Raw genomic sequence first — 26,007 nt, 5'->3', positions numbered from 1 at the left:
ACCAACATGCACTTTACAGTCGCTTTTTGGCCATCTAGTTTCATTATTACACCTGTATATAGGAAATGTTCGCATGGTGCATTAGCCGCAATGCATTTCAATTTGTAGATGTATAACCAGGACAGAAGTTGCTATAAACAAGTCTGTTAGAGCAAACACCACACACTTGTTCCTTTGGCAGCCAGTGGTGTATGCGATTGGGATCCTACAGAAAAATGTTTTAGGGCCCATCATTTTGACTACATGATCTGTTTCATAAAAGTATACTGAAATGCAGAGTCCCTACTAGGGGCACTACCGGTACGTGAGCCCCCCATGCCACTTTGGAATTCTGACAGACCTAGGCTGCACAATATAAAGGGCTGTGGTCACACTGGCCCACAAACTATGGCATTGAACAGCATCACTAGGGTAACACTCAATGCACAAATCCCCAGCAAAGTTCTCCAGTTACATAACAGAATCTACCAGACCTTAAGGCCACTGATACTGATTGTTTGCTTGGCAGCATAGCTGATTAGGCTGAAAAGCTCCCATGATTACCTCCTGCAGCTCCCATTCTGTTAACCTTGCAAGTATTATCAGACAGATGATCCCTCATACCTGCACTTCTATGTGTTTCAGGTTCATGGGGGCAGCTGGGGGTGAGCATGTGGTGACAGCCTAAGCAGCTAGGTTTTTCTAGCATCAGTGGCACAAGAAGAAATCCAAGAGCCCATGTGCAAGTTTTGCAACCTTCTGTCACCAGCCATTACTTTAGCAGACCTGCAAAATTTCCATTGTCTACCCAGTCTCTAATAGAGGGCAGGCCCATTGCTACCCCTTCATCTATGGCAATTATGCCATGAAATAGCATTGGTTAAGTCAAGTACAAGTGGAGGGAAGCACATCAGCTTCTTCTCTTCACTAACTCATAAAATATAAGTGGAGAGAAGCAGAGGCTGCATCTTGTGTGCCCTTAGCCTCAGGGGGCACTGCTGCTGTAAATGTGCCCTTAGATTTAGGGGAGCTCACAAGTTACCAGGGGCAGCAAAAGCCACTCCTGATAACTTTAAGAGCCCAAGTTCCATTTTTAAAACCGGAAATTCGTCTCTGTTAGCGCAGCCATGCGACCCCCCAAGACCCCCTCCAGTGTAGTAATAGTAAGCGAAAGGGGGGCAGCATCCAGAAAGCCTCCCCAGGCAGCAATAGGGCTAGAAACGCCACGTCTTAAGGTGGCCATACACGTGGCGATCTGACGATGTTTCGTACGACCATCGGTCGCACGAAACATCGTAAGATCCGCCACACACCATTCAGGGCTGAATCGGCAGGTAACAATAGGATTTCTACCTCCTTCTGCCGATTCAGCTCTGAAGGGAGAATTTTGGTCAGGCGCCTTCTATGGCGCCCGATCAAAATTTTCAAACTGGTCCGATCGGCGAGTCGGCCGATATCAGCAGCTTCCTGCGATATCGGTCGACTCGCCGACATGCCATACACGCACCAATTATCGTACGAAACGAGGTTTCGGACGATAATATCGGTGCGTGTATGGCCACCTTTACACTGCTTGTTCTAGCAATAATGCAACATAGTGAACATGCATGGGAGCACAGACACCCACACAGAATTAGTCCTGAATGTGTCTTTTTTGGAAGCAGCTCTCTGGTTGCTATAACTTCAGTGAACTGGCATCTAGTGGTCAAATGCAGTGCCTTCTACGCTACATCACTTTTTCTCAATGAGAGGCTTGGTGTCCCAGTCCTACACTGCCTACAGGAATTATGGCAAATTGGCACTTACCTTAAACACCTTAATTCTTGTACTATTTTCACAGTTTACATACATCATGTACCTGGTAGTACTATTTGTATGCAATCTGTAAGTTTGCTGTATACACCTGCATAATATTTTGGTGCGTTATACATCCTTATTATTATTATTATTAATAATAATAATAATAATAATAAACAAGAAAAATGTCTGTTATAAAAATTCCCCCCAAAACAATCCCTTTTCACATAATAATAAAAATAAACAAACAAGAAAATGTTAGTTATAAAAAGTGCCCCCCAAAAAACAATTATTTTTCCACACTTTATTAACACTCAGGATCACAGTATTCAGTACTGGTGCATTAATAATACACTTCAGTGCAGCTGCATTACTGCATTAAATCCCATCTAGGGTGACCGATGCCACCTGGTGTGAAAATAATGATAAATACCAATATAATTAATAGGGAAGAAAGAGACTTGGAGGGAATGTTCAGTGAAATACATTAACCGCACTTTGGTACACAAACCCTGTATGTTTCCACCAAACACTCCACCTGTAGCCCTCCAGGATTCTTTATGGGCTTGGGCTCCTTCTTTATAACTTTTTTTTAACTGTTCACAGCAAGTACAGCACTGCTATCAAAATTAAACTATAATTCTACTTTATTATTTCTTTTACAATTAGAAGTTACTTTAAAAACACCAGGAATTCCACATGATGTATCTATTCTCACAGTTTCAGTGTTGTTTGAACATAATGTAAGCGCTTGGAAGAATTTGGGAGAAAACTAAACAGTTTAGAGGAGTAATCTATCCCTGTAATGTAAACCAGAGGCCCCGTCACTTTCCCTCTCCTTTTCCTCATCTCCCACCTTATCTTCGCCCACATACAAGTGCAGATTTATGTGTCCCGCTGCTTTTGTTTGGGCCTCCCTGATAGGATCTCTCTGAGACACAAGTGCCCTAAGGGGGGCGTCTCTCCCTCTCGGATTCCCGCTCTGCGCTTGTACTTTGGCTCTGTCTGTGCAACTGAACGGCCGCTTCCTACTGATATCTCCTGCTGTGCTAACAAAAGCCTCCCCAGAGCAAACACTAGCCAGGCTCATTCGCCAAAGCTAATCGTCTCTTGTGTGCGTACGTAGTTGTGTGCAGTCACTCACTATGGCACTATAGGAATCTTTGCAAAATTAAAACTCAACTTTAAAGTTAGCATGTCTTATTTTGAACAAATTTGCAGTCGGTCTTCATTTTGCTTACATTTATTTTTAACACTTCTAGCTTGCAATGTAAAATGCTATATGGTTGCTGGAGGTTACTGGTCCCAGATGCCAAAATTCTGACCATTGTTTCCCTATAGATTTTTTTCATTTAATTTATCTTACACAATAAAGCCTTAAGGTCCCCATACACGGGCCGACTATAGCTGCCGATATCGGTCCCTTGGACCGATTCGGCAGCTAATCGGCCCGTGTAAGGGCAGAACAGAGCGGCCTGGCCGACCGATATCTGGCCTGAAATTGGCCAGATCTCGATCGGCCAGGTTAGAAAATCCAGTCGGATCAGGGACCGCATCGGCTCGTTGATGCGGTCCCCGAACCGACTGCCCCATAACCACAAATGTAATACGATTGTTTGGCCCCAGGGCAATTGACCAGGTAAAGCTTCTAGCTTTACCTGGTCAATTGCCCTGGGGCCAATTGACCATAGCAGAGCAATTGACCAGGTAAAGCTTCTAGCTAGATTGTTATAGAAGTACAGGTATGGGATCCCTTATCCGGAAACCCATTATCCAGAAAGCTCTGAATTACAGAATGCCCGTCTCCCAGAGATTCCACTTTAATCAAATAATTCAGAATTTTAAAACTGATTTCCTTTTTCTCTGTAGTAATAAAACAGTACCATGTAATTGATCCCAACTAAGATAGAAATAATCATTATTATTATTATTATTAACATTTATTTATAAAGCGCCAACATATTCTGCAGCGCAGTAGAATAAGTTATTGGGTGCAAAACAATTCTATTGGGTTTAAATAATGGTTTATTGATTTTTTAGTAGACTTAAAGTAACACCAAAAAATGAAAGTGTATAAAAGTAATTACAATATATTGTACTGTTGCCCTGCATTGCTACAACTGGTGTGTTTGCCTCAGAAAAACTACTATAGTTTATATAAGTAAGCTGCTGTGTAGCCATGGGGGCAGCCATTCAAAGGAGAAAAGGCACAGGTTACTTAGCAGATAACAGACAAACCCCCATTATATGGGGCTTATCTACTAGTTATCTGCTATGTAACCTGTGCCTTTTCTCCATTTTTACAGCTTGAATGGCTGCCCCCATGGCTGCACAGCAGCTTATTTATATAGTAGCTTTTCTGTAGCAAAAACACCAGTTTTTTTCAGAGCAACAGCACATTATATTTTAATTACTTTAAAACACTTTAATTTTTTGATGTTACTGTTCCTTTAAGGTATGGAGATCCAAGTTACGCAAAGACCCCTTATCTGGAATACCTTGGTCCCCCAGCGTTCTGGATAACGGGTCCTATACCTGTATTTGTAATAGATCTAAATGTAAATATTTTAGATTATTTTTTTATTTTAAATTAAAGGAAAAATAAAGTTAAAGTCACTTGGGGGTGCCAAAATGTTAGGCACCCCCAAGTGACTTTGACCGCCTACCTTTTACCCCGGGCTGGTGCCCCTGTGAGGAAGGAACAGCACCAGCCCGGGGTAGCTGCCGGCGCTTCCTTGCTGCTGATTCGCTGCGCGCGCATGCGCAGTAGAGTGAAAAGCCGAACTTAAATGTTAAAGTCGGCTTTTCACTCTACTGCGCATGCGCCCACCGCTGGCACTCAGGAAAAGGAAGCGAGGAAGACGGAAGCGCTGCGCTCCAGGTGCCCCGGGCTGGTGCTGTTTTCTCCTAACAGGGGCACCAGCCCGGGGTACGAGGTAAGCGGTTAAAGTCACTTGGGGGTGCCTAACATTTTGGCACCCCCAAGTGACTTTGACTTTCGTTTCCCTTTAAATATTAGAAGTCTGAATAGAGATCAGCCTATTTTATAATGGTTATAATTTGGGTTTCTGATCAAGGCCAGCATCACATACTGTTTCTGGGAAAAACTAATTACAAATCTAATGACATTTGTGCATTGCACCTATGCAGCTGGCATCTCAGTAATCATAAAAGGCAACAGCTTGCATTTCCTCACTCAGATAGGTCAGATGGGAAATTGAAGACGTAACCTTTTACTGCTGTAGGGCCTTTCAAATACCATAGAAAATTCAAGCCAGTTCACAAACTAGTTCTTTAGAATAAATGAGAAATCATAAAAAACAATAGTATATGTATTGACAACATTGCCTTTACATAGAAGCTGTTTGATCAAAAGGCATTTTTTTTAAATAAATTATATTTTGTTTGTAATGTTTCAGTGGCATTAGGTTTTAGGGGACCTACTGTCCCCAATTTTTGGGCTTAACAGCAAAATCTTTTAAGATCCAATATCCCCTTGTTGAAACATATGTGTGCAAAGTGGCTGCAGGACCTAGACTAAAAAAAGGAATTGACATCGATATACTGTATTGGAGAGATACCACCAAAAGCAATGGTGTATGTACCAGGGCGAATCAGGGGTACAGCTGCGCCAGGGCCCATATAGTATTGGTAAGGGGATGGCAGGTGGTGAGTTGTGGAGGGGGGGGGGGGCAGGTGCAGGTGTTCTACTGATGCTGGTGGGTGTTTAGTTCTGTTTTTGACAATATGATTTTTTTCCTTAAAAGACAGATATCAGAAAAAAGGTTGTTTATTTGATGTTTTATTTTATAATTATTTGATATTTATATTTTATTTATAATGCTTAACCCTTTGACTGTAGCCTATGCAACTAACTTTATTATCTTCACTACTCTCACCATCTCACCTACCAGAGCACTAAGGAGATGGTGCTGAGCCAAGCAAATAGTGAGCCCAGAGCATTGCTTATTTACTGACAGCTCCAGGGTCATTTTGTAAACACTGTCCATCGGCCGCATGAAAGATCGTTCAATCGGCCACTAACGTTCAGGGCTGAAATGGCAGATAAGGAGGTAGAAACAATAGGATTTCTACCTCCTTCTGCCGATTCAGCCCTGAAGGCAGATTTTGCTCAGGCGCCTTCTATGGCGCCCTATCAAAATCTTTAAACCCGCCCGATCGGCGAGTCGACCAATATCAGCAGCCTCCTGGATATTAACGGTGCATGTATAGCCAGCTTTAAAGTTACAAGGAGTGTCTTTTTGCTGGTCTATTTGCTTGCCTTACGGCTGCAGCTCCTCTGGATAATGCGATCATTTGGTCCCTGGGCCAACAATCCTAATGGGGACTTCGGGAAATGACCATATGAATGTGCTGATGTGTTCCTCACCTGACAAAATCACAAACCTGCCAAAGATATGTGGCTGATTTTCAGTGAGATATGGAATAGGTAGCCCATTAGGAAAAGACCAGTAAGCTATCAGCCCTTGTAGTCTGTCAGTAGATGCTGGAAGTTGTTGATCAACAAAAACCTGTAAGGCTAAAAGTTTCCTATCCTTGCTTTAAACATTTCTTTTGTTGCAGACTTTGCTTAGAGACGACTCTGTTAACTTCCAAAGAATTAACACGGAATTCAGGTTTATTGTTTACCTCTGTGCCTGACTGTAATTGTTGCTTATGCCAGGAACAGAATATATAACAGCAACAAAGCAGGATAATGTAAGTGCTGTTTAATGTGTCTGTTACAGATCAGTGGTTATAAATCTCTTTCACAAAAGAGCCACTTTGTTGGTTATGCAAAACTCTGATTCCCCAGGAGAAGTGCTCACATTTTGCTACTGGGGTGTAACAATGGAGGCAGCAGCTGCTCAGGGGCCCAGGAAAATAAAGGGGTCAGTAGGGATCTTGACTCACACACCATTTCAGTATAAGTGTGCAAATCAGATCATCTTATCAGAAGTTTGGGGGCTGTAAAAAAACTTACTGTAGGGCCTAGCTATGTCACTGTATACTTTAATACATTTTCTGGAAACACTATAAAAGTGCCATTTAAGAAGGGTTTAGAGCACATTATTGCTGAGTAGGCAGGAAAGAAAATGTTCATGCATGTCCAGTTCAGTCATGCACCAATCAAAAAGCTGCACTCTCTGGCACAGACAAATATAACTGAAAGTTAGTTTATGATAAACATAGAATATTAAACCAGAGTAAGTTTTCCTTTTAAAATTGCATTATAAAAAATCAGTGAATTAGTGAATTCCCTAAAATTCCCTTGAGACATTTACATTACTTTCTGAAGTAGCCCATAATTTCCTTGAGAGGAAACTTTGCGCCATGTATGTTTCCCCAGCAGAGATTCACATGCTAGCTAGTGGAGAGGAAATAAGCGGTGTGTTTTGCTGTTGTAGCCAAGATTAGTGATGTGAAGGCCGCCCAAAGCTTGCGGGACCCGTGCATTCACCCACGGGTTAAGTTGATTCAGGCCGATATCTGTACATCAGAAACGGTTTGTGGGCGGGTTAAGTCCAAGCTCTTCTGCAGCCCTCCACAACTGCGACCTAACTGAAGCTCTGGCAGCGTGTATTTATAGACACTTGCCTACCCTGCCCTGTCCCCTCTGTGGAGCATGGGTCTATAAATAGACATGGAAATGTGGATTAAAATGATACTGACACCAAAAAATGTATTTTAAAAATATGAACCTACTTCCAAACCTACCTATAGGTCATGTTGACTGTTTTTATCTAAAAGTTCTGTTTCTCTACATAAATGCTACTGAAGATCCTGAACCTGACTGTCTGGCAACCCGACTCTTGCTTCTCAATCTGTCAAAAGGACTACGTCATAAACTGGGAGGATTCAGCTTGGAGTTTGCTTCAAAGAGCTCCCCCTCCCTCACTCTTGCTCCTCGCAGCGCATTGTGAACTAGATAGCAGGCAGCCTTGACCTTTCCATTGCCTGCCTGCTTCAAAGGGCTGTGCCCCCCTCTCTGCTCTTCCCACAAAGAATTAAATAGCAGGCCAACTTAAGCTCTCCCGTGCACCCCCCCCCCACCATTACACATAGACAATGGAGCTGAGCTCTTGTCACACACCGACTGAAAGCAGATTGGGCATATTTATTCACTTGGGAGGCATTTCAATTAAAACCGAGAAGAGGGTAACAAACATGGCTGCTTGTTTGTTTTTAGTTTAGAAGGAACTTAAAACTGATACAAATTAAAACACAACAGCAGGTGTAAAAAAAAAAATTTAATTGGCTGTCAGTATCACTTTAAGGGGCAGATTGGGCTTGGGTGCCAGTCGACTGTTTGTTAACCCCACACATCACTAGCCAAGATTAATCTTAGGCTGTTAGTCGCCCGCGATAGATATATGCTCTCATTGGAGACTAACCACTCCAAAATGCATTTCCACTGGCAAAAATAAGAGTAGCCAGTGTAAAAACCTTTGCATCGCTTTGGTTTTTGGAGGAAAACTGATGCGTTGCAAAGGCCTTTCCACCAGCGACTCCTATTGTTGCAGTTGAAAAGGCATTTTGGAGCAGTTAGTCGCCCGCAATAGCAGGGATCTATCGCGGGCAACTAACACGCTGCGTGGAACATCAGCCTAAGATTAATCTTGGCTAGTGATGTGTGGGGTTGACAAATAGTTGACTGACACCCAACCCTACCCTGCCCCTCCGTGCAACCTGGTCTGTGGGACATCAGCCTTAGGTGACAAAACATCCCCTCTGTCATTGCCCTAATCCTTGCTTTAAATTTCCAACAATGGGAAGCACCTTGAGTAGCTATGAATTTTCTTTTGAGAATTCCAATTTTCGAGTGACCTTTATCAAAAGCCATTTGCAGAGATTTCCATTGTCCTACAGTTTAGAAAATTATTTCCAAAAACAATGCCTACTTGTCTATATTATGGAATACCCTTTGATTTTCTGAGCAATAAGAAAATGCTTAGTGGTATTTTTTCTTCACAGCAACCACTGTGACATCTTCCACAAAGACAGACTGAGGCCTAATGTTATATGTCTGACCAACAACCTCAAAGTATTTTCTTACTGCTGAGAAAATCAAAGCTTATTGCTTAATATAGCCATGTAGGCATTGTTTTTGAAAGCACTTTGCTTTCTAGAATAAAGGATTCCATTTTAGTGTACTCTATGGGAAATATTTATATATAGACATATCACATAAGCCACTGTGGCAGCTTTCACAATGCATATTCAAGCCTAATGTTAAGTTTTCTGTTTGTTGCATTGTGCTCCATTTGCTAATACAAGAGAACATTGTTGCAGACAGACTGCAGCCAATAACACAGACAGACAGTTTTTATAGCCCAGATGAGTTCTCATTCTCCCATTTACAGACCCTGCCAGCCTGTTCACCTTTGGCTATACATTTTGAATCTGTATTTTTCCTGACCTATAACAGACCTAGATTAATCTTGCTCAAATGCTTTTCCTATATGATCTGGCTATCCCAGGCACTTCCAAATCATTTTGCTCTAAAAAAATAAGAATATTGCTGGGAATAAAGAAAAATACCTGTGAAAATCTGAAAAATGTAGGAAACTGTTAACGCTCCATGTTGTGGAGAAATGGCCCACCCAGACCCAAGCCCTCTTTGAATTTCCCTGGTACCTGGCACATACTCGTTTTTATAATGCTCTTTAAAAAAACGTCTTAATACTCCATTCAGAGTTCCATTCATCTTGCAGTCTTGGGACTCTGCTTTAAAACATATTTTAGAACTAAGTCATAATACATGGCTGGACTGCTTTTCTGACAGAAATGAGACATAAAAATATACTTACTGGCACCTTATCTTCTCACTAGGTTCCCAAAAGACATAACAGTTTCTATATAAGAATCATATTTGTGATAAAAGCCTCTGGGTTCTGGCACCCTGGTTTCCTGCCTGATATCTTGGCATCCCCAAGTATTTGTTGGTGTAGGGGAGACAGTGTACTGGCTCTCCAGTAGCATAATGCCTTCACCAAGCAAATGCCCTTTGGCTAAACAAGGAAGCACACAAGAAAGGAACAGTCAGTCTTAAATAAAATAGTTATTAACAATAAGTACATTTACAGTAAGTATAAAAGAGAATAGCAGTACCATACAGCCTGTACTAATTGTACTGTAATGTGTAAAGACAACTTGATCCCTGTTCACTTATATTAGAGCAATAAGCAGAAAATAATGTTAACACCTTAATTCCCCAAGAGACCTTTAGCTAACCTTTCCTGACTATAGCTGCTTGTTGATCCCTCTGGCGTGTATCATAGGGTTAGCTTGCCCCACTGCTTTGAGTCCAACGATTTACTTTAGAAGCTAACTGTCTCGTTGGCTGGATATATTCATAAAATGGGCTTTTTCCCAAAAAGATCTTACATTTTTTAATTTTTTTTTTTACATTTTGAAATTAAGGAAGAACGGTTTGAGTTACTGTAATTATTGGGAATTGGGAATATTTGGAAATTAATTAATTCACTCTGGAGTTCATCCAGGCAGATTGTATTTGCCTTTAACAGAAACTTCCCCATGGAACTAGCATGTCAAGGAAATATTGTGCCCATGTAAATAAAGTGCATCTACATGGCATAATTAAGACAAGATGGAGTGTGGTCTGGGCATGTCGGAGCATAATGGGTCATGGTCAGGTATTGTAAGGTATGACCAAATATCTCATGGAAATTGCTACAGGAACACTGCCCTACACTGGCTATTCAACCAAAAGAAGGGCACGTGGAACTGATTAATTGGACCAAACAAGTGGATCTTGGGGAAGTCAGCATGAACTGCAGCTCCTTTTACTTCTACATATTGCAGTACTGCATTCCATCGCATCAAGGCATCAGCATATAAATGTCAAGGTCTGAACAGGTTGACTACTAGAATCACATAATGGTCTGTCAAAACAGACCCTTTCCCACCAAATTTGGGTATAGCTGCCTTAGGCTGTTCCAGTTGCACCTACTGCATCTTTAACGGTAAATGAATCTGGACAAAAGGTATCTTTTAATGGGCCTTGCCTGGACATGCAGTTTTCCTTTCCCAAAGGGAATCTTCTGTGCCAAGATCAGTTCAAACTAGCACTCTGGAAAAGTGGGAGAACTGTACATTTCATCCATGCTTTGGTATTTAAATTTCCAGCCAATCAGCAAGCTCTGCATATATTTCTCATACTTTACAAAACAAGTTATTTTTTAACTTAGAGGAGGTGGGAAGATGACTCAGAGTATTAGACTCACTTGTGTGGGTATTTTCTGAAATATAGATCCCACCCATGTCTGCAGGTAGTATGTGCGCAATCGAGTGTACAATGCATCTTGGCTGTATTATCAGGTTTGTTTATCTGACTGCATTCAACAAGACACCTGTTGCTAAAAGATTGCAGTCATGCAATAACAAGAGTTCTAAAAATCCAAGACGTGTATGAATATGTCCAATTACCAGTGCAGCACCTTTGTTGTCTTAAAGTCATTCCAAGATAATACTTGAATCTAGTTCAGCTTCCTGTATTTGACCCTCCTTTGCTCTTTTATTCTGTTTCTATTTTCAAGTTATTTTCAGGTTATATGTTGCTTCCTACTTTCAGTTTTTATAGATCACACATAAGTGGCACAGTATTACAGATTGGCACAATGCTATTCCGATACTAGTACAAATATAAGATCTGTTATCCATAATGCTTTGGACCTGGGATTTTTCTGGATAAGGGATACCATTAGTGTACTGATAAATATTAAATTTACTGTGAGTGGTGAAGTCACATTTGTTTTTGTTGACCTTTTCAACTGTTTTTGAAAATTGTGATTTTTTTTCAATGATAGCCTTGTAATGAGAGGTGTGGGTTTATAGATTCATGTAGGGCTGTAACAATTTCTTTGTGCACAACAATTGTTGAGAAACACTTTGTGCATAGGCAGAATACAGTGAACTAATAGGGAAGCTGAGAGCAGACTGTGAAGTATACATAATGTACAAATTATGCAAAATTATTTCTACATACATACATGTTTCATAACTGTGTCATTTAATCCGTGTTTGGCTTACAGACATCTTGTTGTGTCTTCAAGAGATCAGCTGAGGTATATTGATACAAAGCACTTCCCCGTGACTTTTTAAATATGTTAAAATACATTTGTAATCGTGCCGTGTGTCTTACGTGCTGTTGAATATGTGGAATCTATGCACAGTATATACAAGCAAAAATAACAGCAAGCCCTTACACAATGCAAGTGTCTTTGGTGATGATTGTTTTCCATTGGGTCTACATGTAAATGCATCAGTAACAATAAAAGACTACAGCTTAATCCTTTTCCTAAATAAAATGAGATCTTATTGGGGTTATTAATTATTCTCCGAACTCCTACCCCTCAGTGCTCACTTAGCAAGCACCTGTACCCTGGGAAAGCAGTAATGGCCAGTTGTGCACCTCCTGCTGTTCCTTAACTTAAGCACGAGCGCTGTATTCATGGGGGAGAATCTACCTGCCTCTGTTCTCTGAAAAGGAGACCTGCTAATTACAGCCTTTTTTTTGCACTTTGCACACTGCATTATGTGTGTTAAATGACCCCTTATACATGTAGCCTAGTGTTAATTGTGTTTGCGACTAATTTGCTAAAAAATGTAGACGATTTAAATCCTCAGACTGTATGGCTAAATAGCAGTTAATTAACATGTCTGCATACAAGCCAGTGCAGTCTGCAGCAAGCATTTACTTTTATTGCTAATAGGTCACACAGTAGAGGGATCAACTGATAACCTTTTCTGCGTTAAGATCTTGGATATTTTTTCCTGAAGCCATTGCAGGGCAGCCGTTAAGAAATATATCCCTAAACCTTCCTTGTGTTGTCTAATCAGTCTCTGCCATCTTCTTACTGACCCTATTACATCTAATAGGATAATTGTGTATTGAGTAGAACATTCATCTTGCAAACATTTACCCTTCAGTTAATTATTATCCAAAAATATGACAGCCGGCCTCCAGTTATTGAACAGCTACACTTGTTTAGTAGCAGATTTTTGGCACGGCTCATTGAGTTCTTATCCACAGTTATTTTCAGGTTTACAGGTCTTGGTTGTTTTGTTCCTTCGACTTCTCCAACGCCTTCTATGTTTTCATGCAGCAATCATACTTTTATGTGGGATAAAAAATTGCAGCAAAATGCATAAGTATATGGTATAACTTTGGTCTTATAGCTTTAGCATTAATGGTCTTATAGCTTTAGCATTATGGGTATTATATGAACCCAATGCGAGAGCTTTTTTTTCTCTGTTTTAAATACCTCTTTTTAAATACCTCTCTTTTACTGAATACTAGCACTACAGTTTGTTTAAGCATAAAAGGGTATATTTATCATATTTTAAAGTACAGGTATGGGACCCCTTATCCGGAAACCCATTATCCAGAAAGTTCCAAATTATGGAAAGCCATCTCCCAAAGACTCCATTTTAATCAAATAATTCACATTTTTAAAATGATTTCCTTTTTCTTTGTAATAATAAAACAGTACCTTGTACTTGATCCCAACTAAGATATAATTAATCCTTATTGGAGCCAAAACAATCCTACTGGTTTTAATTACTGTTTAAATAATTGTTTTAGCAGACATAAGGTAGGAGATCCAAATTACGGAAAGACCCCTTATCTGGAAAACCCCAGGTCCCAAGCATTCTGGATAACGGGTCCCATACCTGTACTTTTTCGTAAAAATTCTTAGAACGTACCACCCAATCCAGATTTTAAAGTATGTTTAGTTTTGTGGAGAATTGTTCTTTTCTACCTTGCACTCTTTCATAAGTATCTCCCTTGTTATGTCAAGGAGGTAAGTATCACTGGCTATTATAGGGATGCCCAACATCTAAGCTGATGTAATAAGTCCAGTATATAAAATACATCATTTTAGCCATATTTGTTTTTGGGGTTTACTTTTCCTTTAAGCACCACTAATGACGTACACAGATGAGCCTGTTGACCAGATTTTTCCAACCTAAAGCCTGACCCATTGGTAGAACCAAAGCAACACACCAGCTGAATATTGCAAACTCTATTTCCTTGGAAGTGCACTGATTGTGGGTGGGATTTTTTGCGTGAACTGGTTTAATGCATTCGGGAGCATGAGAGCATGTGTAAGAGCATGAGTGCACAGCAGGGCCACCATTGGTGGGGGGAGAGGGGGTACCGTGCCTGGTGAATTCTACTTCTGAATGGGGAATGAAGTTATGCAAATTACATAAGTTATATATAAAGTCAACTTATCATAACTTGCCTGGAAACTTGTGTATCAAGCAAATACAGTGCTTAGAACAGTGACCCCCCAACCAGTGACTCGTGAGTAACATGTTGCTCACCAACCCCTTGGGGTGTTGTTTCCAGTGGCCTCAAAGCAGGTGTTTATTTTTGAAGTTCTGGCTAGGAGGCAAGTTTTGGTTGCGTAAAAACCCAGTGTAATGCCAAACAGAGCCTTCTGTAGGCTGCCAGTCCACATAGGGGCTATTAAATAGGAAATTACAGCTTTTATTGGCACCCCCAGAAACTTTTTTTCATGCTTTTCCATTTGAATGTGGCTCACAGGTATAAAAGGTTGTGGATCCCTGGCTTAGAAGCTTGAGAGGGGCAGGAAGGGGGCAAACTCCACCAGTGCATTCAAAATTAAGGTAAATTTCACTCCCCCCAATTAACTGACTGATTTATTTGCAAATTATTTAACTGTTTATTAACTATTTGTATGGACTGTTTATTTTGGAGTAACGTCAGCTGTTTATATTGGGATCTATTTACTGATTTATATGAGTATCTCTACATTAACTTTTCAGCAAGAGAATGACTGGTTTTTGGGTCCCACAGCAAAATCATTGGGCCCCTATGCAATTTATGTAACTTATGCTTACCTAAAACTTGCATTACTTTTAAAGAACCTTTTAAAGAACTTACTTATAAACCCCACTGCCCCCTCCCCCCCCCCCAATTTAAGACTGACTTGGCACATTTTTTTACTATATATTTATGAACTAATACTGACTAGTTATTGGGCCCCTAAGTTTATGTAGTTTATGTTACTGATGCAAAAATTCACACAAGTTTCAAATCAAGCAAGGACAACGCAGAGCTGGGGTTGTGTATGATTTAAACTCAGGGCAAACTGACCCCTGAAGAATTGTTAATTAGCACATTAATTAAGAGAACTCTTTGTATGAACTGCTTATTATAGAGTAACATCTGTTATATTGCACACACAAGGGGCGTGGCTTGTGTTAATTGGGGGCCCACATAAATAACTTGTACGGGGCCCCACATTTTCTGATGGCGGCCCTGGTGTACAGCATAAAGAATTGCTAAAGGCCTATCGGCTTCATGAAGAAAGGGCTTAATAATGTACATGGATGTTTCAATTTACCCAGGAATAAATAGGAATTTAGAAGAAACAAGACAGGGGAGTTTTGGAGATGTTATCATAGTCTTTATAAATAGAATCTGTTAATTAGGCTCTACTGGTTATTCAGCTTTTGAGCATAATTTGCATTTTACTATGTAATCCTAACTTAATGCTTTAGGAACTAATGTTCCCAGACTAATAATGCTGTTTGTCTCACTTGGATTTAGTGATTTTGTTTTTTGTTAATATATGTAGAAACTGAAATCATTGTTTAGACCCATAGTGTTTTAAAATCTTGCCCTACTATCCATGTATCTTTCTACCTACAGCTGCTATTCTGTGAAGCACCACATGAGCACTCTACCATATGTGAACCCCCTCTAAAGGTAACTCTAGGTGCCAGAGAATGCAAGGACACAGCACAACATGCTGGTCAGTATAGGGAAGGGGTCTTGCACATGCACTTAAATCTACAGTTTACAATGGGAATTTTTAATTGTTGGATGTGTGGCATACACTTAGGGGCACATTTACTAATCCACGAACGCTCCGAATGCGTCCGAATGCGTTTTTTTCGTAATGATCGGTATTTTGCGGTTTTTTCGGAAATTGTCGCGACTTTTTCGTATCCATTACGACTGTTTTGCAAAATGTCGCGACTTTTTCATAGCGCTAAGACTTGCGCGAAAAGTAGTGACTTTTTCGCAGCTTTCGTGCCGAGTACGAAAGTTTCGGATTCATTCAAGCTTCAGTATGGTGACTTTTCTTGGGCCAGGTTGGAGCTGCAGAGTGCCATTGAGTCCTATGGGAGGCTTCCAAAATCATGCTAAAGGTGGCCATACATGCACCGATATTATCGTACGAAACCTCGTTTCGAGCGCTCAATACGAAAAAGTCGCGACAAGATACGAGCAAATCGTAATGGATACGAAAAAGTCGCGACTTTTCACGCAAGTCGTAATGGTTACGAAAAAGTCGTAACGGCGACGAAAAAAATCGCAAAAAATACGAAAAAGTCGCAAAATGTTCGTTTTCCTATTGGAATTTTTCCGATTCGGATTCGTGGCTTAGTAAATCAGCCCCTTAGAGGCAGATTTATCAAAATGTGAGATTTGAGTTTAGAAAACCTCACTCACTTTCTATTCATTCCTATGGGGTTTCTATAAGTATATTTATCAATGGGTGAAAGTTTGAGCTCACCATTAGATAATTATGCTCCTAAAAAACCATAGAAATTAGTAGAAAGCGAGTGAGTTTTTCTCTGGTAAACTCAAATCACATTTTTATTATATCTGCCCCTAAAATCACTTATGTCTATTTCATATTCATACATATTCAAAAAGAGACTCTTTGCAGATGCTGAGATCAGTGATAGACAGTATTCATTTCAGGTTAGGAAGTTACTCGTCCAACTTGGAAGATTGTCAGCAATTTGTTTATATTAGCTAATCCTGCTTGTTCCACGGCGTTGGCAAGTTTAGCCTCTCTTGCATCTAATAAGCCTTTAGATGACTGATAGGAAAGTCAAGGCCCTCTAGCACTTTTGTACCATATCTCCTAGCATCCTCAAACTCCCAAGCTGCTGCTGGTAGTAAAACCATGATCAAATGTTTCTTTCATTCTTTTACATCTCAAGAACAAACCATTTTCAATTATCAAACTCCAAGCCATACTAACTTCAATCTAGCTGTCTTTAGGGAGTTCAAGAAAGCCTTAGGGTAGTTCACCAGGCTGAATTTGGTCCTATTTATAAAATCCATAATTCAATGGAATTGTAGTTTCTTACATGTTGGCAGTGTATTTCTATATATAATATATCCGCATACCAATAAATATAGTGTCACACAGGAGATAACTTATAAAGTGAAAATCAACCATTTCCCCATCACTCTGATGATGTTGTTAAAGTGCTATTGGAATAATGGGATTTTGGTAACATTTTACTATTTTAATGACATTTCTATTAATATATTGATAAATGTTTTAAAATCTTTCAAGTTATTTACCAAAGCTTATGATAGCGTCTATGATGGCAAATTGCACAAGTTGTAGAGCATGGTATTTTGAACCAAAATGACCCTGGAGTTCAGGGGAATGCCAAGCATTGTGGGTAAAAAAGACATGCTGATTGGTGTCCATTTTTTGCACTTTCCATTTTGCACATCTTATAAGGACTCCCCAAACCTGAATATAATCAGAACCTCACTAAGTCCCCCTCTGGGCCAACCATGTAGCCACGGCCTCTGTTGTCCATATTGTTACCTCCCACCAACCTTTAAGGCAACTTAGCTTATGTTGCTGCACAAAATAGTTACCTTTGAGAAGTTTTTCAATAAGTGAACAGTTCAATTAACATCCCTTATGTGCAACCCCGTAGGCAACAGTCGCATGAAATATAAAACCTTTTATTAACCAAAATAGATCCTTTTGCAATGGTCTAAGCAGTTGCTTCCATGGGGTGCTTCTATGGCCCATGGCGTGACAAGGTGTACCAAAGGCCATATAGTATAAGGGCAGCGCCACTGAGCTGATATCCATTTCTTGCAGTCAAAACTGAAACATAAATAGGTACATCTAAAATATAATATTTAGTACTGAAAAAATGCCAAAATGCATGATGCATTGTCATATGCGCTACAGGCTGAAAGAAGTGTCACTCAACACCGTTCTTATGCTGCTTTTTTATGCAGATATAAATAAGATATTTATGACATTACATAAGATGACATAAGTTTTTAAACAGCATACATAGTGTTAAGGAGAAGGAAAGGTGGGGGGGGGGGGTGCCAGAAAATCACACCAGCCTGGGGTACATGCAGGCAAGCAATTCTCTTTCTTCTTTCTCCTTTTGCTACAATCCTGGAGCCCACTCATGCACAGTAGAGTTTTGTTAAAGTGGATCTTTTCACTCTACTGAGCATGCACAGCTGGTCCGAAGAAAGAAGGTGGAAGAGGATCGTTGGCCTGCATGTACCCTGGGATGTCGCGTTTTTTTGCTAACAGGAGCACCAGCCTGGGGTATCAGGTAAGTGAATACAATCACTGAGGGGTGCCTAAGATTTTGGCAGCCACCAGTGATTCCACCTTTCCTTCTCCTTTAAATTGTATGCTAAAGCCACTTTTTCAGCAGCTTCATAAATATTCCCATAAAAACTATGGGTCTTGTGTTTACAGTACATTGTATCAATATCGGGGTGGGTGGGGTTGGGATTTGTGGTCCTGAAATCACTTGTGCAACAAACAGAACATTTTTTGCAATGTGTTAGTACCAGATATGGAAGTGGAAGGTTTAGGCTAATATCTACCCTGTCTTTTTAGTTTAGTAACTGTTTATACTATGTACGCTTCTATCAGCAAGAGATATACTGAGAAACCTACCAGTTACTAATAATTAGTTGGTGCACAGGAGCTGTCCTGTATGAAGATTCCACACCCTGCTCTGTTTTATTATATGGAGTTTCCTGAGAAGAAAATGCCATTGCTTAACATCTGCTTAGCGAATTGACATAAAACAGGTGCACGCCACTCCTCTTTGGTACACGCTCAGTTTAAAGTCATCACTAGATAACACCTGCTATTCAGAATATTGGCCGACAAGCATGACTGCACTTGCCACAATCAGTCATATATTTACATATTTATTTGTAGTTCCTGGTTTCAGTTTGCAATGGCACCCATTGTGTGTTAAAAGGGGTTGTTCACCTTTAAATAATCTTTTAGTATGACATAGATATTGATTGTCAAAAACAGTTTGCAACTGTTTCTTCATTTTTTTATCAATAGGTACTGCAAGTGGGTGCATGGCAGCTTTGGTGTGAGATAAATCTATATATGGTTCTAAACATAACACTTAGGCACGCGAGTACTAGGTAGAGGTTTACCAGCTTTAATCGGCTTTTTTTTATGAACAGAACCAATGGTTTTCCCAGTATTGCTGCAAGTTTATAATCAGAAAGAGTTACATAAAATACATATACAATTCTCAGCTAGGGCCCATGAACCTTATCATCTGGAGCCACCACTGTAACAATCAAGAGTGTAACAAGATTGCGCCGAACCTCTCCCGCATGAAGATCTTTGGAGGGACCCAGCGTGCATGGCTGCCTAGTCTCCCGTACCCCCACTCCCCTCTCACAAGTGTGTGCACGTGACTATGGAGGAAGCGGACCTGTTTCCTTTATAGTTACGCCACGTGTAACAATCTCCGATTTGGAGCTGCATGCATCATATTAGGCTATAGCCACACAGGGCTGATTCTTGGTCTGTGCTGGCTCCTGTGTCTGCACCAAAAGGCACTGTATTAGCCTGGATGTAGACACAGAGAAGATTTTGGCGCGGGAAAAATCTGCTTCATGTATCTGCACCATGGCTGAGGCAGTGCCTTTTGATGAAAATGCAGGAGTCAGTATAAGCCAGTGGATCGCCAAAATCAGCCTCGTCTGGCATTAGTTTGCTATCATAATCTTTTGAGGATTTTTTCATCTGTAAAAATATGTCTTCTTTCCCTTCCCATTGTGTTTTCCTGTTCTTTAAAGGCATTTCATAAGTGATATGTCCCATTCCTATGAACCTACACTCATTCTTGTACATTCTGTTAAGTTGACATACTAGGATTGGCATACCTGTTTATCATTTACTGAAACTTCTGCAAGTTTCACCATTTAAAGGGATTCACAAGGTCATGTTTTTATTGTCAATCATTCTTACTCTTCGTCCATTTGTCCATTCAAAGCCACCCGATGCATATAACATGAAATGACTTACTTGCAAGTGCAATTTACTGACTCATAAAATTCTATTTACACTCTTGCCACCCTCCTAGTTCTATAAAGATACTCTAGACAATGTCACCTAGGTGAGATGATTGCAAATTAAAGTCTTTAGTCATCTCACTTCTTATTGGCCATTTATAAGGATAAATCTGAATGTTAAGAATTAGATTCTTAAAGAGATACTGACACCAGAAATTAAACCTTTTTTTTCTCCCACTCACATGGTAAAACCCCCGGCACTCTTCCACTCCTCTCCATCACATCCTGAGCATTTAGCTCAGTAGGTAGATGAACCCAATCTTATGTAACTGCTGCCAGAATCATGCTTAAACCTTATATTGTCACATCTTCCCCTTTGATATTTGTAACAAGCCTTAATGACAGACCTGAAAAGAAAGACCAGCATATTCTCTTTAATGTAATGTTAAGTGTGTTACTTTATGTTTTGTTTGTATGAAAAGCAATAAAATATACCTTTAAAAAAAAAAGAAATTAAACCTTTTTTTACATCTAGCATCACACCATCTTTGCATGCTATTTATAATTTTGCCTTAAAAGTTTTTGCCCAATCCTTTTGCATTACATTATCTGATCCCCCCCATGTTCCTCTATGAGGGGGCTGCCATATTTGTGTAGCAAATATTCATTTGCTGTTGAGAAGGAACAGTCAGGTTGGCAAAACAGCCGGGTTTAGGAACTTCAAGTTACAATTACTTACAAAAATAAACCTATCAGTGAAACATGTTCAACATGTTCTATAGGGAACTTTAAGGAGACCGTTACTAACCATGGCATTTTTCTTTTTTTAGATTCGGATCTTTAGCGCTAAAAGTTGCAAGAAAAAAAGTTGCAACTTTTTTGAGATTTACTATGCAACATAACGGCAAAAAATCTGAATCTGACAATTCGCCAGCTAAAGCTGGCCATACACGGGCCGACTATAGCTGCCGATATCGGTCCCTTGGACCGATTCGGCAGCTAATCGGCCCGTGTATGGGGAGAGCAGAGCGGCCTGGCCGACCGATATCTGGCCTGAAATTGGCCAGATCTCGATCGGCCAGGTTAGAAAATCTGGTCGGATCGGGGACCGCATCGGCTCGTTGATGCGGTCCCCGATCCGACTGCCCCATTGCCACCCACATAATCCGATCGTCTGGCCCCAGGGCCAAACGATCAGATTATTATTTTTTTTACCTAAATGGTCCCCGATATCGCCCACCCGTAGGTGGGGATATCGGGGGAAGATCCGCTCGCTTGGCGACATCGCCAAGCGAGCGGATCTGCTCGTGTATGGCCACCTTAAGAGTTGCTGAAATCATGTATAGAAATCAATGGCAGATGTTCCTTCCCTCTCTTTGAAAGATCCTTGTTTTGCCTTAAAACTCTAGGGATTTTTGTAATTTTTGACTGGTTTTTGTGCGACAATTCTTTTTTTGTAAATGTCATGACGTTCGTGGAAGTGAGTTTAGTTGAATTTTTAAAAATATGAGAAATATTTTAGTGAAGGTGCCCCTAAATGTATATTAATATTTGGAAGAGTAATTTTTTAGTGTACACACTACAGTTACGATATTTTCCATGACCACTGGTCGTAGGAAAGATTGTTAGTCCACTCTACTAACATTAATAGCTGAATTGTCAGATATAAAGGTAAAAACAAAGGAATTCTTTACCCCTATCTGACAATGATGATGATCAAAATTTTCAGTCCTGTCCGATCAACAAGACGACAAAGCTTTTACCAATATCGGTCGCCTTGGCTCCCACTATACACACACCGATTATGTACAATAATATCAGTGCATGGTATGGCCACCTTATATTCGTTCCTATGCAAGATAGCAGTGTTTCAGTTCTGTCTAGACAGCTTGTCTAAGAAAATGTCTAGTGCTTGTATGAATTAAATCATTAATATTTAGAATGTTATCCTTATTACAGCAGAGTCTCCTATGATTCCCTATGCTGACTTATTATTAGATTTATATAAACATTTGCTTCTGTCTCTGTCCTGTCTTTCTTTACTAGGTTTTACTATAAAACAACCTTACAACTTGTCATATTTTCATTATTGAAGTGTATTTATTGACTTAGCTACTAAATTACAGATGTACACTTACCCATAGCAAAAAATAAGACATTTATTTTCTTTATTACTGTACTGATGCAACAGAACACCTATGTTATAAAATCTATATTTAAAATACAAATAAAAGGCCAGATGGGCTCCAGAGCATAGTTCCTAAAAATGCAACTCCTTTCTCTCTATGAAAACAGCAACACAATAAAGTTGTAGCTGAATTTTTAGTTACACACGCTTCGGGAACTGCCGTCACGCACGTGCACAGCTAAAGCCAAAAATGCTGCAGGGGCAGGAGAATGGGGAGAGCTTTAAAATTAGGTAACTCTCAAAGAAACGGGGGGTTGACAGCTCTGCAAACGGGCAAGGTGCCCTAATATGCCCAACATGCCATGCTTTGTGTATGTTTTTTGTGCTTTGCCCCTTTCCCCCACCATCATAAATGATCCCACAGATCTTTATATCCAGATATGGAATACATTATCCGGAAATCTGTTGTGCAGAAAGTTCCAAATTACAGTCCTGCCATCTCCAATAGACTCTATTTAAATCAAATATTTCAGATTTATCTAAATGATTTTCTTTTTCTGTGTAATAATAAAACAGTACTAAGATATAATGAATCCTTATTGGTAGCAAAACGATCCTGTTGGGTTTATTTAATGTTTACATAATTTTTTAGTAGACCTAATGTATAGAAATCCAAATTACAGAAAGTTATTTTATCCAGAAAAACAAAATTTTCCCACTGGTGTTTTCTATCAGCAACTGAAGTACAGCAGCTCGGTATTCCAAGAAAAACATTCTGTGCTTGTGGAAATGGATAAATATTATATGAATAGCACTGAATCACATTCATTTATTTCTTCTACATTGTTACCAGTCTTGCACCAGTAAGAGTAAACGTGTCACTTTTCCCATACAGAGTTGAATACAACAATCTACATAAAGGAGCCTAATTTCTTCCTGAGAATAACTCAAGAGCAAATACTATACACAACAGCTATTAAACCGCAGCCTGTTCAGCATTCGGTCTGTTTGCTGAGTAAATATTTGCACAATATACTCAGACTCATTTAAGATTTCAGTTTCAGTTGCAATTACCTTCTATACAGTTTATACTCTGATGCATAAAAGTAGTGTTTACAGTGAACACCATTAAATTCATTAGACAGAGGTAAATTGTGTGTGTGTGTATAGTATGGTTGAACTGGCATCAAACTAATGCCACAGTCTTAGTGTAAATAAATGATACATTGGGGCAGATTTGATAAAGGTCATTTTTTTCAGCTTGAATATGAATAATATGGCAGTTTGAAGAATGTTTCCCACTGCAACTGCCATGGTAGAAGCGCCCACTGCAATTGCACCCCATGCATGAAAATGAACACAACTGTACATTTTTGCAAACTGGTTGCAAGTTTAGGCTAATATTTTGAGTGTGGCAAGTCTTCAATAACAGTAAATGAAGGAAAAAAATTATTTTTTTGTTATTGCATTGCAAATAAATTGAAGAAAAGGAGAACAAGCTTCCTTTGTGAGATAAAGTGAAACAAGACAAGTTTTTTTCATGTTAAATGAAAACTATACCTGTGAACAATATAGGCCTCTATAAAATATATTGCATAAACAGCTTATATGTAAAACCCTGCTTTATCTAAATAAACCATTTTTATAAAAATAGACTTTTTTTTAGTAGTATGTGCCATTGGGTAATCTTAAATAAAAAAACTATTTTATGTACTAAGGGCCGCCCCCTGGTATCATACAATTCACGTTGCACATAGACAAGCCAAGGGCACACATATATGTTAGATCACATCAGCCAATTAAGGGACAGAGTTCTGCCTTTTACTCCCACAATTCTCCCTGTTATAGTCAGAGCTGCATTATTTCTGGTCAGGTGATCTCTGAGGGAGCACACAGCCCATCACTAAATGGTGGCTCAATGTAAAACATGTAAAACAGCAATATTTACTAATATATAATCCAATTTGGTGAGATTTTTTAATAGGCCAGTTAATATAATATAAACTATCTATTGGTTAAGTGTCCATTTTGGGGGTATAGTTTTCTTTTAATCACATAAATCTGCTCTCGTGTATCTAATGAAACCCTTTTTCTTCAAGTCCTCAGAGTATGCTGTACCTTTTGTGATAACATTAAAAACTGTTGATTTTGTAGCCCAGATAACACAGTGTAACTTATGATTAGTTCAAAATTGCGCAGGTTCTCACTGGAAAAGTGGCACTTGGGAGCTAATGGATAACACTGTACAAATAAACATTCAAATAAATGTGGATAGAGGTCACCCATTTAGATAAAAAGAAAGCATTTCAGTCTTAAAAAGGTAAATGGTAACTTTTTGCCACGAATCAATAACACGGTGGCATTTGCTGCCTTGGAAAGCTATGAGAGCAGTTCTAATTATAGGGGTTGTATCGATTTAACATTATCAAATTATTTTTTTATAATAGACATTTTGTAGAACATTTTAATCTTATAAAATTACCACCTGTCACCTGTTGCTTTTCTTTTTTATTTATAGGCAGTAATAGCACCAGTTCTTCTGTACTCTGTTTCTACATTTCTGATACAGTTCCTCTAAAGCAGGGATCCCCAACCTTTTATACCCGTGAGCCACATTAAAATGGAAAAAGTGTTGGGGAGCAACACAAGCATGGTAAAAGTTCTTGGGGGTTCAAAAAAGAGCTATAATTGCCTATTTGGTAGCCTCTACGTGGACTGGCATCCTATGGAAGGTTCTGTTTGGCTTTACACTGGGTTTTATGCAACCAAAACTTGCCTCCAAGTCAGAAATTCAAAAATAATCACCTACTTTGAAGCCTCTAGGAGCAACATCCAAGGGCTTGGTGAGCAATGTGTTGCTCACGAGCCACTGGTTGGGGATCACTGCTCTAAAGGATAGCCTCTTCTACTGACATTCTGACCCCCCCCAGTAGCCCCAAATGTTCATCCAATGTTAATCCCTACCAGACCTCTTAGGATATTTTTATTCTTATTTAGTTGTTTTTCCTTCTGTCTCTCTTCCGTTTATGTTTCCCCTTATTCCTGCCTATTCTTCTTAACAATGGTATTGTAATTTCTTTTTCTCTTTCCATTCCCTGGACATTTTGTTTTCTCTCCCGTTTGGTACTATAATTTACTAATGAAATAAAGTGTGACAATAAACTAATTGGGACAATTCATCATGTTTTTATGAACAATGCTGTGATTTTACCAGAAATTCAAGAGCCCCTGTCTCTTATGCCCTGTTCATTGTTAGGTGGCCTGGTTCCTATTAAGGGCTGTGACAGACGTGGAGATTAGTCGGCGTGCGACAAATCTCCGTTGTCGTAGGCGACTAATCTCCCTTGTCGCAAGCGACTAATCTCCCCTAAATGCCATCCCACCGGCGAGAATGTAAATCACCGGTGGGATGGCAAACGCGTCGCAGCGCATTGCCAAAGTCGCGGAAGTTGCCTTGAGAGGAAACTTCCGCAACTTTGGCAAATCTTACCCACTCACCCACTACCTATTCATTCCTATGGGATTTTTAGAAGTGTATTCACCAATGGGTTAATATATAGTGCTCTGTTGCCTATGTACAAGTCACAGATAGGAGGACCTTACATATAGATGATGGAAATAACTGGTCATTTTATTTAAAAAACATTTTTGTTGTTATGAAGCCTTTACAAAAAGTGTACATAAGCTACAAGTACTGCTACACCATTATATCTTATCTTTGTTACGCTGTTAGAAAATCCTATGACATATATATACTTGTATGATCTTTTTTAGAATATCCATGATGCTTTGCAAGCTGGTGGAATGTAAATATTTACTTAACAACTTTATCTCCTCCTCATCTGGGTTCTCAGATCTGAGATCAAGTAGTCATTTGACAGCAGTGAGACTGAAATGGGATTTGGTGTTGCAATTATCCAGTGACCTGATACAGCTAAATTACATTGTTATTCCAGAGATGTCAAACTGCATT

The 26,007-nt window shown here is 39.6% G+C and overlaps 1 long non-coding RNA gene across 1 annotated transcript; it reads left to right on the top strand.

Annotated features, from left to right (window-relative positions):
* The first annotated feature begins 14,350 nt into the window (after positions 1 to 14,350).
* LOC101730516 lies at positions 14,351 to 20,764 on the top strand. Its single transcript, XR_004220949.1, has 3 exons — positions 14,351 to 14,436; positions 15,485 to 15,587; positions 20,737 to 20,764. It is a non-coding gene; the product is annotated as an uncharacterized LOC101730516 (long non-coding RNA).
* Positions 20,765 to 26,007: the final 5,243 nt, after the last annotated feature.

The sequence above is a fragment of the Xenopus tropicalis genome, chromosome 1 (genome assembly GCF_000004195.4).
Source record: "Xenopus tropicalis strain Nigerian chromosome 1, UCB_Xtro_10.0, whole genome shotgun sequence".
In the NCBI taxonomy this organism is placed as follows: Eukaryota; Metazoa; Chordata; class Amphibia; order Anura; family Pipidae; genus Xenopus; species Xenopus tropicalis.
The sequence above is the reverse complement of the archived record's forward strand: the minus strand, read 5'-3'. Positions and strand labels throughout refer to the sequence as shown.